The sequence below is a fragment of the Nannospalax galili genome, unplaced genomic scaffold (genome assembly GCF_000622305.1).
Source record: "Nannospalax galili isolate Female #2095 unplaced genomic scaffold, S.galili_v1.0 scaffold305, whole genome shotgun sequence".
NCBI lineage: Eukaryota > Metazoa > Chordata > Mammalia > Rodentia > Spalacidae > Nannospalax > Nannospalax galili.
The window spans coordinates 5,877,454-5,897,408 of record NW_008356258.1 but is presented as its reverse complement, the minus strand read 5'-3'; the positions used below and the strand labels follow the sequence as shown (position 1 = coordinate 5,897,408).

Genomic DNA, 19,955 nt, shown 5'->3' with positions numbered 1-19,955 from the left:
GAAGAGGAAGGCTGTCTATCTGATGAGTTTGTATTCATGCTCAGATACCGAGGAGCTCAGAAGGTGGGCGACTGTGACCAGTGATAGTCATGCCTATAGAGATTAGAAATGCATGTGAAAACATCTCAATGTCAATTGCTTTGGAAGGAATTCTTCTGTATGAAAAAAAAAAACAAGTATCTTCTTGAAGTCCCTCAAATTAAGGTAAAGAATAAGAACAAATCGTTCTGGAAGAACGCAAAGGAAAATAGCTTTAGATACTTAAGTGACAATAGAATTTATTCTCATAATTGTTTTAATAGCTTTTGTATAATCCTCATCGCTATTATGTGATATAAAATGTATTTATCAAATCTGTAATCATTATGCCAAAAAATCTGAATTACTGTAATATTTTGCATATTGTTAAAACTGTAACTTTAATCGTAAAAAAAAATTTTTTTTAAAGTTTTTTAAAAGAAAAAAAAAGAATTCTTTGGTATGCATGTAAATTCAGATAAAAATTTATACACTGAGATTGATATGCCTAATTATTTTTATGTAAAAATTAAATCCAGGATGAACGTATGTTAGTGCAAGATGGAGAGAAGGTTCAGTGTGTCTCGGAGCTGAATGACAGTTTGGGTTTGTAATCACCAATGCCAAGAGCACTACTTTTCATAAATTCTACAAAATGGCAGAAATGTTTAGGGTGACTTTGATCAAGTAGTGATTCAGCTTTTAAATTATTCTCTTGCTCTTTTTTGTTGAGTACTTGTTTGTTCAAGTCTAGGTTTTTGGAAATACTGACCCTTTTATAAGAGCCAGCAGGAAATATCGGATCCCTTCCCTCCTGCACCAAAGCCTTCACTGGCATCTTGGTGACTGGATGCTGTAAGAGTCCTCCGTGTCTGTGGACTCAGGATGACAGAGCAGCCTCCTGTGGTTGTTGGGTTTGTGAAGGCTGCAGTATGTTCTGGCTTTTCCACTGTTTTGCATACATAGCTCAGTGCATGCCCCTCTTTGCCTTACAGTTTTCCACTTGACATGGGGATATAATAACAGTTTCTTCCATAAGTATGATGTCTTTTTTCTTGCCATTTACAGTCTTTAATAATCTTGTGAATGGGCTGACCCTCCTGGGAAACACCAACCTGATTGCATAGGCCTGGCTCAGCTTCTCTGCCTCTTCTGTCTACACTTTGGGGGCAAACTTACTAATACTGAGTGAAGCTTGGAAGGAGGGGTTTTTGTTTGGTCATTAATCATTTCACTTCTGAAACATATCATAAGTTTATGAGCAAGATGTCTGCGTGGTTGGGCTTTCCACTGGAAGAGGGACATATTAAAGACAGCATTCTGAACTGGTAGTCGAAGGCAGAGGACCTGGTTCAATTCCCAGCACCCATATGGTAGCTAACAATAGTCTGTAACTCCAGTTCCAAGAATCCGATGCCCTCTTCTGACATCCATAGGCACTGCATGACACACTGCACCTTTCGTTTTCTCATTAGTGAGATGGGGAAAATACTCCCCACTTCTCAGGGCCATTACAGGAATGAAATGAGATGAGGCGTAGGAAAGTGTCTCCACCTATGAAGCTGTCATTAAGGTTACAAGGAACCTCACCCTGCAGCCAATGCTCGGGGCACGTCTTGCAGGACACTTGGCTCCCAATGCTGAAGTATTCCCCAGAGGAGCTGCCATTTTGGGAGAGCAGCCATGGCTAGCAGTGTTTCTCTTTTGTTTCTGCCTTAATTCCTGCTTCCAGATTCCTGCCTTGATGTCCTGCCCTATCTCCCCTTGAGGATGGACTGGAACTTAAAAGCCAAATAAGCCCTTTCCTCCCCAAGTTGCTTTTGGTCAGTGTTTTATCACACCAACAGAAAACAATCTAGAACACTGAGGAAAGGGTTTATTTCAAGTGTGTTCAAGTGTGACGCTTTAATGAGCTTTAGTCCATAAGATACATCATGAATGGAGGTAAGATACATCATGAATGGAAGGTTATGTGAAGCTGTATCTCCTCTCTTTCCCGTATTTGACATTAAACATTTCAATTATATATTGACATTGTTTTAGAGAATTCTTAGGAAATGTGGTAGCCAAACAAGATGGCCTCCAATGACCCTACCTACTGGTAGTTATAGCCTCTGAATTTCTCTCATTCTCATGTGGAACCAGGTTGGTTTGGTACAACACATGTACAAGATGGCATGTTGTTTCCAAGATTAGTTATAAGAACCTGGAGCTAAGGTATAAAAATCTCCGATTTGTCCACCCTCCTCTTGTTCCTCAGGAAACCTCAAGCTCCATGTTGTGAGAAGGCCCTTAAAGAGGCTCATGTGATGAGGAGCCGGGATCTCTAGGCAATAGTTATACTCATAATTAGGTTCAGTTGTCAACTTGACACATCTGAGAAGAGGGAATCCCAGTTGGGGAACTTCTTCCATCACATTGGCCTGTGGGCATGTTTGTGGGGGCATTTTCTTGATTGTTAATTGATGTATAAAGGCCCAGGCCACTATGGGTGGTACCATCCCTAGGCAGGTGGGCTTAGGCAGGATAAGAAAAGTAACTGAATGTGAGCCACTAAGCAGAGTTCCTCTGTGGTCAACTGTAGGTTCCTGCTTTTGAATTTCTGCCCAACTTCCCTCAGTGATGGATTGTAACTTGGGTATTGCAACATGAAATAAACCAGGCATTCCATTGTACTTGAGGGGTTGGTAGATAAAGATAATAAGCACTAATGATTCAGAGTTTTAACTGATCTTAGCAAACTGATAAAGCAGCTAGCAACAAGATTACCAGTGGAAAGAATTTTGTTAGTTATATGAGGAAAACCATGTGTTAATTAGGATAGCTTGGGCTACAGGTGTCAAAAAAACAACACAAAGATGACTCATGTTACACTGACACATGTAGAGAGCTTTGATGAGCAGTAGAGGTAAGATTAGCTTCAGCTAAAGCTGGTTACAAGTTCAGTTTCTCTCTTCTCCTTTCCTTTCTTCCATCATAACTACAAGGAAGACCAGGAATGAGTAACTGACATTTGTATCAGCTGTAATGGAAACAGGCACTGTCTTGTAATTTGAGAGATTCTCCAAGTCAGCATGGTGTTGTAGCTGCCCTAACCAAAGAATTTAGAATGCCTCTCTTTTGCTTGACTCACAGCCATGTTAGCTGGATGATCAAGCAGCCATTTCATTTCCATTACTTTCTCTGGCATAGCTGTCCACTAACAAGGATGGAAAAAAATCAGTCTCTTGCCTAGCCTCCTTTGCTAGAAGTATAGCCAAACATGCAGTCAATGAAGTGCAGAGTTCAAATTCTAGGAAAATGAGAAGGTGCTGCTGATGCCACCACTGTCAATTCCTCTGGGAACCATGAGAAAAATAGGTGTGAGACTGAAAGACAGAAGAGTCAGAAGGGCAGAGTTAAGTTCCTGATGGTGCTGGTGAGCTATTGAACCAAGCAAACAACCAGCCAACCACCTTCTTGCTATGGTAGCCACACTCCCCCAGACTGGACTAAGCCAATTTTGAGAAAGCGCTTAGGCAATCTACTGTCTAATAAATACTTTAACTGAAACAGGTGGTGGCCCAGGATAGAAACTGACACAAGTCCAGGGCTCAAGCTCACTGGGAGGCAGGCTCCCTGGATTTGAGCTGTTCCATTCACTTATCAGCTCTCAGCCAGAATTTCCTTCCCCAAAGGACAACAGCCTCAAGTGACCCAGAAGGAAAAATAGTAGTTCCCACACAGCATCCTGCGGCTGTGCTGGTGCTGGAAAGGCAGACACTCTGACAGCAATTGTATGACATCTAATGATCTGAAACACTCAGTGGGCGCTTATAAAGTGTCTTGAAAAATCACTCCCTGATGATCTGGGCAGAATGAACTAAGGGTAATCAATTAGGATCAGCTGTGCTGTCTCATTTCGCCATCCTACTCCCTCGCCATATGCACAGGCAATTGTAGTCCCAGGAAATACGTATTACAGGAAAGAATCAAGCCATCTGAGATACTGGTGTCTCAAAGAAGGGGTGACTGCATAGATGTCTGTGACGGAACAGCACTGGGCATGACTTGTTAAAACAACGTGGTTGCAAAAATTATGGACCTAAATTCTGCAAAGGTTAAGTGGTTGCCAAAATGGCATTTAATACTCTGAGACAATCTTACTGCATCCTTTGATCCCAGCAGAGCTTTCACATGCAGAGTAGTAGGCCCAATTTTGGGACATGGAGGAAGATACTAGAAGGAAAACAATGCCGAGGAATGGGTTTACAAAATACGTAATCTTTCAAAAGCTGAAAGGATTGTGCTTACTCTGCCTAGAGAAAAGAAGGAAGCCAAGGTATGAATTTCGTTGTCAATCACCTTTAGACTTATGATGTGTTATTATAGCATAATCAGAATTCATTCAGCTCTGTCCCTTTTTCTTAGATATTAAAACCTCACATAATATCACTTGGGTGGGTGTACACTGGGTGTGTTTTGTTTCCTCAAGAAAATTAGTCTTATTTCCTTGGGAATGAATGTCTCACCAAGATGCAATAAAAGCTTCTCATGTGCTTCACTGGAGAGCTTCTAAGAAAGGTGTCCTGATTTCTCATAACGAGTCTGCTTTCCCATGGTGAGACAGTCACCAAGTATTGTGTACTCGGTACCACTGAGAATCAGAGACTAAGGAGAAACTGGAGAGGGGTCTCGGAAGAATGATTAAGATGAGGAGTTTATCTACACCAGCCCTGTCCAACTCTCACAGCACACCCTGAGGCTGGAAACCACGACTGTGAAAGGTCCAGAAGCTGTCACAACGAATTCTAGCACTATGAGGTCTAGAGGCAATTTCCCTGTGCAAACCCGATGATCCCTCCAGGCAAGCTGCCAACCATTGAGAATGAAACTCACGGTCCTAGATTTGATTCTATATATTCCATAAAAGTGATCCTCCCCTCTAAGAGCAGCACACCTCATGCCTAAGGTCCTAAGGGACCTACTGGGTATGCGGAACAATCTGCCATACAGGGATTTTTTGCAGTAGGATTGAAACGCTTAGTGCTGAAAATGAAATGGGAAGAAAGTCCTGTGGTAGCCAGCTCTGCATTACTACAAAAAATACCTGATATAACAACCTAGAAGGAGAAAGGGTTTATTCTGGTCCATAATTTTAAGTTTCCATCCATGGTCATTTGGCCCGCTGTTTTGAGCTTATGGTGAGGCAATACATCATGGCAGGGGCACAGGAGGAAGAATCCCTCATGCCTGGAAACAGAAAGCAGAAGAGCCAGAGACCCAGTATCCTTTCAAAGACTCTAACATCCTTTCACTAGTCCCTGCCTCACAAAGTTTCCTCTACCTCCTAAGAGTTCCACGGTAGGGATCAAGCCTTCAACACGTGGGCCTTGGGGAGACGTTTAAGATCCAAACTACAGAGCCCTGACAGAGTCAAAGAGGAACTCCTGTTAAAAAATCTAACCAATAGGTCGGGCACAGTAGTACATACCTTAATCCCAGCACTCAGGAGGCAAAGGCAGGTGTACCTCCGTGAGATCAAGGTCAGCCTGGGATACACAGAAAGTTCCAGGCCAGTTGGGGCAACAGGGAGACCCTGTCTCAAAAATACCAAAACAAAAATTTGAAAAAAAGGTCAAATCAAATCTAAGCCATGATTATCTGGGAGTGAGATTTGAGATGAGTTACAAGAATATATAGAACATTACAAAAATAACAATATGAAGAAAATATGGTGAAAAAGTAAGTGGAGTGGAGAGATAAGCTTTTAAAATGTAAGAAAGTAAGTATGCATTGGCAGGAGGAAAATCATGCCAACAGAAGCAGCAGACGATTTGTAGTGATAAATTCACTGCAAAGGAGTCCTTGAGAAATTAGCAAAGTTTGGCAAATTGTCTGCAGTACTCAAAAGCGCTTTCTGACTCCCTACTAACTGATTAAGTGCTCAGAACCACAGGGCTCCAGGGAAGCATGGCATCTCCAGACATCATAATGCAATTCTCTTGTAGGTCTTAGCAGTAACAAGCTGATCCCGAGCACACAGTGCTAAACTGACCCCAAGCTTCCAGCACATCCCATCCAAGCCTCAGGAGGCTACTCACTGTGGCCCTTGGTTTGTTAGTTCACATTATTCCTCTATTTTGTTCCTGTGTCACTTACTTTTAGAGAGCTTGTAATCAACAGCTAGTCATAAAACACAGGTTTGAGTAACATGCCATTTGGGTTCCTTTTAATCTTTCTGTTAATAAAGAGAATGTAGATCAACTGCTGAATTGATCAGTCAGTGCTGAGTTCATCAGTCAAGAGAAACCCAGCTTGGGCTTGCCCGAGTTCGCTTTCATGTCGCAGTGTTTTGCTGTGGGTCCTCCTGCCTCCTCCCTCTTTACCTCTCTCCAGGGTGTGTTTATGTGTGGCATCAGAAAGAAGCTAATCACCAGGGAGAGGCTTAGGCACAGACTTCTGGGAGAACACAGGTCTCAGTATTGAAATATGAAATGCTTCCTTCCTCCTTCCTGACCATCTAAACTCTACCCTCTTTCCTCAAAGCTCATCCCTCCACTTTCCCCTCATACCTCGGCCATTGCTGTTACTCATTTTCTGAATTTGATAGCCTTTGGTGAGTTCTCACAATTCAGTGCTTACTGGGCTATTGCTTTGTAGCTGTTTCAGTTTTCTAAGCTTTCTTTCTCTAAAGTGTCACATACTCATCAAGATTAGATCTCCATGGGTAGGCTATGCCTCAGGGCCCATGAGACAGGGTCTGGAGTGGTATGATTGTGGCATGGATAGGAAGATGCACAGAAATCTGGTAGAGATTTAGAGAGCTTTGGGAACTCAGGCCAAAACATCATGACGTTATTCTGGTTTTACAGCAGTTTCTCTATCTTTTAATATTAACTGTCTGCCACTTTGAATGCTGACATTAAGTGGCCCAAATGGAGCCAGTGCATCTGAAGCAAGGCATATAGCTCCACTGGATGTGGATGGGTGTGCTGGGATGAGGAACAGTGCCTGATGGTCCATGCCGCTCTTTCACAGCATGTCCTTGCCTTGGGCCACAGCTTCAGCTTCCCACAATCTCGCATCTCTGAGAGAAGCAGCTTTGCTATATAAGATTCATCTCTCTGTAGTCAATGTCCTAGTCCTTTGCTGTGAGCTTCTAATGGTTTCATAGAAATGGCTCAAATCTTATCTCAGCTTTAACACAAGTTCTATGGTAAAAGGAAGTTTATTAGTTATCTTTCTAGACAATGGCAGTATTCCTAGAGTAAGTGGCTTTGGGGAAAAATGTAAAAAGAGAATACGAAAGACTAAATACTCTTTCGGAGAGAAGGAATAAAATCCTTCAAATAAAATCCACTGGTAATCACCCACTGTTTGCTGTATCATTCTGTCTCTCAGTTTAGCTTCAAAGTGCTATGTACTAAGTAGCATTTCAACCCTTTTATTCACTAAAGGCCTCAAATAGGTGATGGTTTATACTAGCAGCCCCCCCCCCCAAGAAACAAACTTCTAAAAGGATAATTTAGAAAAAGAACTTTTTTATGCTAAAAGTCATATTAGTATAACCATGTGTGTTTCATCGTATCATAAAAGGGTGACATATATAATTATCAGGGGCCAAGAAAATAATTGGCTACTGAATTCTTACTGAAGTTTAGCTACCAGATTGGAACTCCTTCAACTACCTATGATGAGACCACAAGCCTCTCTGTGCCTGTAGCTCACCTTTGCTGCTATCTTGCTATTGTAAGAAAACACTGTCCCTTGGCCAACAAAAGGCCAGTCTTTCCTCATGTAACTTATGCCCTGCTTCTCCTTTCTTCTTAGGGATATCCCTCCAGCAACTGTGTCTTCAGCTTCCCCATCCCTGGCAGTTCCTGCCCCTCAAAATCTGTTCTATTTAAAATGAAAACAATAACAAAGCAATCACTGTCCCTTTCCTGTGTTCCTTCTCTAGACAACTGATCTACCCCATTTCAAATACTTAAAACTTTCAGTCTCTTCTTCAGCTGGGCCTATCTTCTTACCTCCCAAGCATGTTATCATCTCTATGCCTAACTCAAATTGGTCCAGAATTTATGTTTGATTGCTTCACTGTCACCCCTTCCTGGTTCCCTATCTCAAGAAATGAGACCACCTATTTATTTAACCTCTTCTTTACAGTCCTCCTTCAAATGTGTCATGGGGATGTATATTCCACAATCAGTTCTCATCATCTCCACTGTTGTAAAGCAAGGCCAGGCTACATCTTGACCATATGCTGTCAGTGGCCCAGAAACAGACTTTGTGTGGAACATCTTTGTTGTCGTGTTATTAGCTACTGGGATCCAATACTTGGGATTTAAAGAAATGAAATACTCCTTATGATAGAAATAACAAAAATAATCAAGGACCAGACATCCTCTCCTAAGTGATTAACTGAAATCTGAACTGATTATGCTGTGCCCAAACATAATCTCCATCTAGATGAGCAAAAGACCAGAAGAGAAGAGAAGAAAGTTACTCAGTAGACTGTGTCTACGAGGAAGGAATGCAGGCTGTTCCTCTTCTCTCCACCGGAGAAGAGAATTCATCTTTTCCACGCTCCAAATAAAATGATTGTGAGCACAAGGAAATCGCCTGGATAAGACAACAAGAGTTGTCTAAGTTCCAAAACAGTAAAATTAGTTTAATAAGAAAGAGAATTTATACAGGGGACTAAACTGTTTATTGAATCACTGCTGAGCTGATGAAAAACACTGTAGACACAGACAGAAGCCACACTGAGCTGCACTGTCAAGGCAGCTACTGCCCCACAAAGATCAGAAAGCTGTATGAACTAGAGCCATGCTACTGGGCCTCCTAACACACTGCCTGCTCCATGGCCCACACGAGTAGGAATGGAGGTCTGAGACCTTCCTCTCCATTCTGCCTGACTCAGTTCTCAAGTTAGTTGAATAATGCACATAGCCTGGGCACGTTTATGTGTTTGTTTGTGTTGATGCATATACTCACACAGACATGTATGTAAATTTATACACATATAAACATTATATCTGAAAGTATTTAATGACTATATAATTTGTATGAATACACAAATATGAATAATATATGTGATAAGAGATTCATTTTGGGTTTTCAAATATTCTATTGTTTTCTGAAATTATTAATAAAATATTCTTAATAAAAATTGAAGGGTATTACCAAGGGAAATTTAAATCACCTTTCAGGGAAGGTTTTAAGTCTCATGAAGGGCCTATGATATAGTGTTAAGCCCTGATTTCCGTGGAACTTATTTGTCATGTATGGTAATATGATGCTGTGTTTTCCATGCACTCTCCTTGGCAAAATTACAGATATAAATCCATCCATTCAGTAAATATTTGTGAACATGTGCCACATGCTGCCTAAATAGTGCAATATGGAGCATGTCCAAGCATGCCCCCTCCTTCAAGGAGCATGCCCTGTAGAACCAGAAGCCTATGCTGTGTACAGGTTAAGACTGAAGTGCAAAGGAGGCACATCCACAAATCTGGAGTGGGGTGGGGTTCAGCAAAGACTCTTATAGATGATGATGTCTGTGTCATGGGTCAAAGGGGGAGTGTCCAGTAGGCAAGTAAGCAAAAAAGGAGATCCCAAGGGTACTTTGAGCTTGACAAAGGCCCATGGTCAGAGTGGGCAAAGCTATCTGACAGAATTTGAAGAGGAGGTGGATAGATGAGAGTGGAAACCATGCCCTCAGTAGGTAGAGTGGGTCATGAAGGCCATGCTAAGGCATCTGAACATTACTCAAAGATTAAGACGACTGCCATGTGGAGAACAGATGGAAAGGGTAAAATGAAGTCAAAAGGAGGAGGAAGACTCAACACATTTGCAAGACATTAAATGAGTGGAGTTAAGTGGGACTTGCTGGTTAGCTGAGCACACGCATGTTGGGGAAGGAGAACTTGAAAGTTCTCTTAGATTCTTGACTTGCCCATCAGAGACAGCAGAAGAGAGCAGAATCAAAACTACACTTAAGCTGTGCAGCTCTCTGCTTTCTATGGGCCTATGGTGGCAGAGATTCTTTTTTTTATTTCTAAAACCCTTCTGTCATATTGATTATCTTGGGGATTGATTTGAACTTTAAATGCACTGTTCTCAACTACAGCAAATGAATCAATTAGATTACTTTGAGGTTATTGCATTGTCTCCCTAATTTATTGCATGTTTCCATTTAATTCAAAAATTGGAGAGCTTTATCTATCCGGTATAAATATCAGCCTATTCTTCCAATTTGAGTTTCTGCTGTACAAGAATCAAGCAGCCTTAACTCCTGGCAGGCAGTTAAAACCTCACAGAGAATTCTTAACAGATGCAGAGAGCACATGGTTTAAGGGGTCAGTTCCTCTAAAGGTTGCCTAAAGGTTTCTATGTGTTTATTCACTGTATTTCAAATAGCTTCTCTATGCACATCTATTTCTTGCCTGCACCGATAATGCCCTATTCATCTTAGACTCTTGTATATGTAACAGTAATTTAGGCAATACAGTAGCATTAATCCCCAACTTACTGCACAAGGAGAATTCATTCTTGAGCTCCAGAGAGATAGAAAAGTCTGTGTAAGTCTTGTACTGTTTTTGATGAGTTTGTCATTTGTTTTTCTGGTAAAGAATGCAAGGGGGCAAGTTCAGCCAGTGACCTATACTGTGAGCAGGTTAAGTGTTTTCCCACTGTGGGATGTAGGAAGCTCCCTTCATAGTGCAAATTCAGGCAGAGCAATGGTATGGCATCAGATGTGGGCCATATGGGAGATAGTACAATTACAGGAGACTGAAACAAACATCCAGAAATAAAAATAGTTTTCATTTGGAACTCAAGGGAGACTTTGCCAGGACTCCCCGAAACTAATCCAACCACTCAGCAGCTGCTGATTTTTAAGTGGTGAAATAGGATCATATCCCATGACTATTGGTTTTATTCAGTCCCTGGTACTTTGCCTAGAAGCCCAAATGTTAAGCTGTGTGCCAGAAACCTTTAATTGCATCAGAAGCTGGAAAGTGGTTTCTGTAACCCTGTTTTTTGGATCTTGTGAAAAGTATTATCTTTGACTATAAGCCAGAGACTAATATTTACACTGTTCCTCCAAAAGAGTTTTAAAGTTATTGACATCATCAATGAAGGTTTTTAAATGTTCTTATGTATCAAAGCAAGTATAATATCAGAAATATGTACATGATCTATTACTAACCACATTTTAAATTCTTTATGTACTTTTAACACAGGCTAAAAGTTTGAGTGTCCCATTCCATTTGGACTTTGTAATAAACAACAAAACTATTGCCTGAAATGGAATAGCATTATGAATGTTTTTGATCATATCATTGAATACTCAAAATTCATTTTGGATGATTGACTATGTCTCTCATAATTTTCTCAGATTTTTTCTAAAAGCTGCAAAGCTGAGAATAATAGAGAGTAATCACATTGTAGAAAGCAGGCTAGACTCACCCATATATAGCACATTAAAGTCCTTTAACCAGGGGCTAGAAATATGGCACAGCTGTTAAGAGAAGCTGGGTTCAGTTCCCAGCACCCACGTGACAGCTAACAACCATCTCTAACTCCAGTTCCAAAGGATCCAACGCCCTCTTCTGGTCTCTTCAGGCACTGCACAACGTGGGTGCACTTACATACATGCAGGCAATACACTCACACACATAAAAAAATAAAATTAAAATTAAGTATTTAAAGTACTTTAACCACTGTCCCCAGTAACCTGCACAAAGAGAAAACCAGAATTCTGTGAAAGAGCAAATGTAATTGCAGGACTGTCTAAGAGTAGCGAGTGACTTGGTTTCCTTTCCATCATAGGAGGAAGTTGCTTCATCTACCAGTGAAAAGGAACCACACTTAGAAATCAGAGGTGCTGCAAACTGTTCAATGAGCTCCAAGAGGCAAAGCAAGGTTTCTAAAGAACTTGCGTTGGCCTCATGGGGTTGTAAGCATATGGAAACTCGGAAATTGGTACCAGTAGAAGGCAGAGGGCTGGCTAGGCTCACTCAAGATTCTACAGATGGGATAGAAGGGAGCACTAAGAGGTGACTGCCCTTCTGTATTGAAGCTATGTCAGTGTGTGTGTGGAGGGTGTTCTTCATGCATGCTTGTTTTGGAAGGTAAGCATACATGAGCTGTTCTGATGGACTGTCTATAGCATGAGGATCTGGTTTCCAACAATACCATTTTCCTTCTGATAGGGCAATGTTAACATACGTTAAGGTGACAGCATGACAGTCAGAGTGACAACCGTATAAAAAGTAATTCATTAATGTTGCAATCTTCCGCAATGCATATACCAGCTCGGCTCCAGAGTAGCTGAAGTAGGGCTGTAGTCTCCTCAAACTTCTGCTCTGCATGGACTGACCGGTTTCCAAGGGTGGTATGAGCAGAGCTGAGGCCTCTGATGGGATAGCTTTATCTTAGTAGTATGACTTTAAGTAGTTGATTACAATGTTGTTTTGCAGTCCAGGTTGTGGTTTCCTTTCAGGTAAATTCATGGGATGATATCATGGCAAGTACCTGGTGTGGAAGACCAGGCACTTGCCATGGTCTTAGACCCCATGGACCTGGAATATACTTCTCTATGTAGCTTCACTGAGCACCAGACTAGGGAAATACCTTCTGCCCCTCAGAAAGTATGGCAGGGACTATGACGGTCATAGCACCACAACAAAGCAAGCCAGAAAACAACACTGACTAGTTAAATCCCAAACTGTCATTTGAACCACCGGCCACAGTTAGTCTAAGACTAAATGAAAAACCTAAACAGAACTATTGCCTAATAAGAAAAAAAATTGACTAGAGCACAGAATCTCCCGACATCATTAACAAACATCCAGGATACAATTGAAAATCACCATTGCACCAAACACAAGGGAAATCATGACTTAAATAGACAAACGCTTCATGCTAATACCAAAATGACTCAAAGGTTGGAATTATCTGACAAGAATTTTATAGCAGCTGTCATAAAAGTGCTTCGTTGTTATTAATTCTCTTCAGAAAAAAAGCAAAGAACTAGTTATCTCAGCAAAGGAACAAAAGTTAATAAAAAGAATCAGGAATTACAGGACTGGAAAATAAACAAGCACAAACTTGATGAATGAACTCAATAGTAGAAGAGAAATGACAGAGGATGCAATCAGTGAACTTGAGAATAATTCAATAGATTTCAGCCAATTCCAAGAGCTGACAGAAAATCCACTAAATGAAATATTGAGCAGAGCTTTGGGGATTTGTGCAACAGTAACAACAACAGCAACAACAAAAGTGTTTCACTGGCAGAATTCCAGTAGAACAGTAAAAGTAGGCCTGAAAGAATGCTCCAAATACAGGCTAAAATCTACCCAAATCTGCTGAAAGCTGCAAAGAACCTGAGAAAACTGCAGAGAATAAACAAAAAGAAAAACATAGTAATCATGCTTCTTAAAACTAAAACCAAAAATATATTAATACTTAGAGAAAATTTTTACTTGCCTATTTGCAAATAAAAATAATTTGAATGATCTCTTATCTGAATCTGTATACAAAGTTTTTCAAGTGCTGAAGGACATGAAGGACCAATTCTACACTCAGCAACACTACTCATCAGAAGCGAACAGAGTCAGTGAAGACCTGAAGACATTCTCAGTGAGGAAAACAGAGGATTTGTCACTATCTTACATGGTTTTTAAAGACTGGCTAAAGAATTCCTCAAGTAAAGAAATTATTAAAAGGAAATATTGTACCATCAGAGTCAGAAAGCGAATCCACACTTGGTGACTAGTCACAGAACCACTATCCAGTCAACAGAAACACCAATCACAATAAAGACATTTACCATGCATCCCCTTAGTCTTCTCTTTCCATGTTTGACTCTGGGTAAAACAACAAGGTAGAGATAGATAGATGACAGACAGACAGGACAGAGGGAAGGAGGAAGAAATAGGAAGGGGCATCTGTGCATCATAATGATGCTGGGGTGGTAATGTAGACTGTGATGAAATTGTAACAAAAATGTACAGCTCAGGATGAGGAAAGGAAAAAGGAATCACCAAAACATACAGTGAAGGGTTAGCAGAAGTTTTTGTAGACCCCGATAAGGTCCTTAAGAAATTAGAAAACATGGACACTGACATCAAATGTTTTCATTAACAGAGGAATGTGTTGGGTGCAACAAACTGCTTACAAGAAAATTTATGCTATGGAGAGAGAAAGAGGAGAAGAAGGGGGGTGGGGACAGGGAGAAGGAGGGGGAGGGAGGAAGAGAAGAAAAAAGAGGAGGAGGAGGAGGAGGGGGAGGGGGAGGGGGAAGGGGAGGAGGAGGAGGAGAAGCCACCAAGAAAACCGCCATGAACATATCTCTGACAAAAGGCAACACATTCTCAAGAAGAGCCTTAGGCAGAGCCTACAGGAAGATTCCAGAAACAGACACTGTCACCATGGGAAGTGATGGCTCCATGCATGTCACGGCCCTAAAGTCCTGCAGTAGGACCAGATGTGGATATAGAAGATGGTGAAAGTGATGACACTGACCCAGAAGAGGCCTAGACTAATGCTATGAATTTTCTTTTTTTTCTTTTTAAAAATATTTTTATTGACATTACAGTGCATGTTTCTTGGAAGACAAAGTTCAGAACACTCTCAGGAAAAGTAAATGAGCAATCCCTAGTTCAGGAATTGCCATAACCAACATTTACCCTTTTCACCAAAAATAACATAATCATTTCAAATAGGAAGCTGCTCTAAAAACTGGGCTTTGAAGAAAAAAGATAAACAGGATGAAAGATATACTCAAGATGAAGAAAACGGGAGAAATATCCATATTAATTGAACAAAATGGAAGTTCTATAGCTATTCTATAAGGATGAGGAACAGGGAGAAAGGGAGAGGGGGAAGGACAAGAGGAGAGAGCAATGAGAGAGAGAGAGAGAGAGAGAGAGAGAGAGAGAGAGCTCATCCAGAAAATAAAGCCAGAAATAAATTGGGATTTTTCCTAAATTTCTTTGGCACCATAAAAAGAATTTAAGAATATAAATTTATTTTAAAGGCATTACAAAGACAAGAATAGAGAAGCAAATTGAAGCCAATTGCCAAGCTAATAAAAAATTGATAGCCACACAGTATTTCTAAGCAAATCATGAGCAGCCAAGGACCAAAAGAGATGCAACTGAAAGTCACGATGATGGTGCAGAAGGAAGACAGCAATGATCCTGGTGACGCATTAAAAATATTAAGAAGTGCAGGGGTCCCAGCACTGAGAGGTCAGGCAGAAAGCACCAGTGCTATGCTAAATACCCCCTTGAATGGGTAAGTTCACTTCCACATATGATTGTACAGCTAGTGGGCACCCTCTAAAAGCTAAAAACCTCACCCACTACCCTGATTTCAAACAACCCAGTCTCCAGAAGAGTGAAAAATAAATTTCTGATGTGTAAGTCAACTAGCTTATGGTACTTTGATAGCAGCCTTAACTGACCAAGATAATCAGACATAAGCAGAAGAAGAATTCTTAAATCCAAGGTTCTCTCAAAGGAAAACCCGAGAAAGGATTGCTAAAATCAAGAAAGAACTGAACCAATGGGTGAGAACAGTAAACTGTTTTACTGACACTTTGATACCGGGCATGCTGAAAGTGCTTTAAACACAACTTTAAGCACAAAGAACAATTCAGCCAAAGGGAAGGAAGAGAACCCCTCTGCAAAGTGGAACACTCCAGGAAGCCCCAACTTCACCAACACAAATTTCAATCATGAGCTTTATAGCTAAAAGAAAGTAGAAATTGTTAGGGTTCCAAACAGCAGCAGTTTCCCCGCTCCCCAACAGGGACCTCACCTTGACCTTTGAAGTCAAGGGAAACAAACTCTGCTGAGAAGCAGCCTGCCTTTCCTCTGACCTCCAAAGATAAGATAAGCAGATTTCCTCTTAAGAGGGAAAAAGTAAACACTTCCAGACCCTAATCCTACCTGCTTTTCCTGCTTCCCCCTCCCTGATTTCTCCCCCAAACATTCCCCCCTTCCACACCCTAAAGCCCCCATATATAAAGTCCCAGCTCACAACCCGTGGGCTGACATCTTTCCCTTCCCCGAGGGAAAGGTGCCCCGTGTGAAATAAAGCTGTATCCCGCTGAGAATTCCATCTGTGCCTCGGTGCCTCCTCCATCCATCCGCTCGTGCTCTCCACCGCACCCGCTCTCTCCAACATTTTTACCTATCAGAAATCATTACTATAAAAAAAATATGGGAAATAGTTTGAATTGGAAGAAAAAATATACAACCAAAGAAAACAAAACAAGTAAATTTTATGGTTGCATATCAGAGGTATAAATACACTCAAGTAACAATGTGCAATTATAAATAAAAGTAATCAGTAGGTTGTCATGAGGATCTAGGAGGAAGTATTTAAATATTTATCTTTATATTCATATCAAATCAATTCATAATCTATAAATGGAAATATGCTCACTACAGAATCTATATTACTTATTTTTTTAAAGCACCATGATCAAAAGAGACTTGTGAAAGAAAGGCTTTATTTTGACTTACAGTTCCAGAGGGAGAGTCCATGACGGCAGGGAGGGATGGCAACAGGGAGCTAAAACAGAAAGCCTAGAGATCACGTCTCAATGCCAAATAAGACCCAGAGAGCAAACTGAAAGTAGAATGAGACTATGAACTCTCAAAATCCGACCCCAGTGGTGTGCTTCTTCCAGGAAGTCCACAACTCCTAAAGGATCCAAGACCTCCCCAAACAGTATTACCAGCTTAATGCAAAATGTAGTTAGTCCAACTTTAAAGTCCCCATAGTCTTAACCATCTCAAATCTATTAAGAACTCAAAGTCTCTTTTGAGATTCAAGGCAATCTCTTAACAGTGACCCCTGAAAACACAAAACCAAATTACATACTCCTAACATACAATGGCAAAGGATATACATTTTCATTCCAAAACGGAGGAAAAGAGACATAGTGGGGAAATGTTTGACCAAAATAAGACTGAAACCCAGCAGAGCAAACACCATGTCCTGTAGCTCCAAGTCTCATGTCTGGGACTTTAGTTACAAAGATGGTTCTGCCCTTCCACCTCTGCTGCCTGTGACATACATCTCTTTCTTGGGCTGGCACTACTCCCTCTATGCAATCCTCCTTGGCAGATACTCACAGGTCTGGCATATTCAATATCTTGGGGTCTCCACAGCAACCAAGGCTTCACTTTCACAGCTTCACACAACGGCCTCTCAGGGCCTCCTGGCCTCTCAGGGTAGCAACTCCAGCACCGCGACACATGGCCTGGCCTCAGCGGCTTTCTCTCTTTCCTGCAATCTCTCCCTCTTCTTTCTGGCCCAGAAGTGAGTGGTTTGGCTTCTTCATGCACTCCCACCATGGTGCATCACCATAGGCCCCAAATCAATAGAGCCAAACAAGCATTATTGAAGCCTCTAAAATTGTGAACCAAAACAAACCTTTTCTCTCTATAAGTTGACTACCTCAAATAACTTTTTATAGTAACAAAAGGCTGACTATCGTACCTAGAATAAACAGGCATGGAAAAATTCTCCCCCAGAGCCTTCTGAGGAACCATGGTCCTGCCAGCACCTTAATTTGGAATCCTGTTGGAGCAGATATGGGAAAGATATAGTCCCATTTGCTGATTAGTGCGGTTTAAGTAATCTGAGTGTGGCTGATTTTATCCACCAGCATGATGACACTGGACAGAGCTTGGAAGAGAAACACATACTGGCTGTCCTGAGCTGGCACAGGCCTGATCCCAGTAACCTGTTAGTCTTGGATATAAGTATATCTTTTCAATTCTTTCTCATTTATTACTTGTGGGAGACAGGCTTGAGCCTAGGGTGAAAGTTTTATTGACAGCCATACAGCAGGCCTGAGGCAATGGCCCGACCTCTGGAGCCACAAGGAACGCCTTGTGACATTTGCTCCCATTGGCAGATCATGAGACTGGTGCCTAGAGCTCGCCACTCCCTAATCACCACCCTTGGAATTCAAAATTGCAACACTTAGATATTGCAACACTCAAGGTCATGTGGTTTCCCGGAATCCAGGCTCTGTACTCTGAAACCCAGTATGCTAATGAGGCATCCTACCCACTATTCTGTGATAAGACATTAAGTCTGTTATGCTAATAGGATGCTAAACCTGTTATGCTAATGAGGTATCCTACTTGCTGTGCTGTGATTGGACCACTACCCCTATATAAACTTGTGCCTTCCTGCAATAAAGCAGACCTGTGTCACTGAACCTAGTCTCCTGTGTCTGAATGGAGGTCCGCTGACACAGTCTCCTCACCAGCCCTGGGGTCTGGGACCGGTCAGAAGCGGCAACGACAGGAGGCAGCACAGGGCAAGCAGAAGAGCTGCCTCAGCACCAGGTGAGCAGAAGAGCTGCCTCAGCCCAGGCCAAGCGGAGGAGCAGCCTTGACACCTATGAGAACAAAGGAGCGGCGCCCATGAGAACGGAGGAGCAACCACTGCTGGTGGTGACCGCAATTACCCAGATTTCTTCTTCGTTCATCCTGCTAGAGACAGTGGAATAGGGTAGTCTCTATGCCCTGCCATGTCAATGCCATCCAGAAAAGACAATATAAATGACTAAATATTCATTCAAAATAGTAAAATAGGGGCTGGAAAGATGGCTCAGAAGTTCAGAACACTGGCTGCTCTTGCAGAGAACCCAGGTTTGGTTCCCAGCACCCACATAGCAACTAACAACCATCCATAACTCCAGTTCCAGAGTATCTTGTGTCCTCTTCTGGCCTCCACAGGCATTGTACACATGGATACACTTACTTGCATGCAGGCAAAACAGTCATAAACAAAAACTAAAAACTAAAAAGAAATTAAAAACAAAAATACACAAAATAGTAAATTAGAAATTAGCTGGCATTGTCATAAATCTCAGACTATTGCATTCTATTAATAAATTTAAATATTATTATAACATAACCAAGTATAAGCAACAAGCTTTTATGTGTTAAACTTTTGCCTAGACTTAGCACTGGTGGCCTTTAGCAAGTTGCTGATTTTTATGGAAGATTTTTTTTACGTGTATACAAAATACTTCTCTCATAATAAGTGTTCAACAAATTTCAGTTATAATCACTTTACTATAATCTATCTCTGTGATGGTTAATATTGTGGGTCAGCTTTGTGAGTTATATTAAATGCTGCTTCTGGTTATGTCTATGAGGACATTTCTGAATGAGATTAATGAAGATTGGCTTCCCAGTATAGTTGCACATCATTTAGGCCCCAAGAACAGAAGACGGAGGAATGTCATTTTCTTACCTTACTGCTTGAGCTAGGATATTTCATCTCGTCCTCTCCTACCCCTCAACCATGGTCCTGGAACTTCCCAGCTCCATAATCATGTGAGTAAATTCCTCTTGTGAGGTAGTTCTTTAAAGCAGGCTGTGCTGCAAGGCCAAGTGCAATAAGAGGTCCCCACTGCCCTCCAAGGTCATGAAACTAATGCAACAAATTTTTTAGAGGTTAATTGACCAGCAGAAATAAATTTCAGTGTGGTCAATAATTATTCGGCTCATAAATATGTATCTTTATATTTACAGACAAGGATACCTGTCACCACTCATCAAAGAAACTTCTTTTTGAAACAAATGGAGACTGTACAGAGTTCCACACCTAGTCAAACACATAGAATAAGTGTCTGTGAGATGCCCAGCTCTAAGTAACACATTTTCAATGCACCCTCTATACCTAAGGCTCACTGAACACAGTGGAACATCTGGTAGAGAGAATACCAATGCATCTCTCAACTCTTACCAGTAAGGCTTCCTCATGCAACAGAGGGAGATTAACACAGAAAGACACAACTAGCCAAAATGTAGAGAATAAAAGACTGCAGAGTATGTGTCCCTGGATAGGATTCCTACATTAAACCTCACCTACCCAGACTCAAGGACCACTGCAGAAGAGGGGGT

At 41.3% G+C, this 19,955-nt stretch overlaps 1 pseudogene; it reads right to left on the bottom strand.

Moving 5' to 3' along the window:
- Positions 1-898: 898 nt before the first annotated feature.
- On the bottom strand, positions 899-12,377 carry LOC115067812 (annotated as a pseudogene).
- Between the last annotated feature and the right edge of the window lie 7,578 nt (positions 12,378-19,955).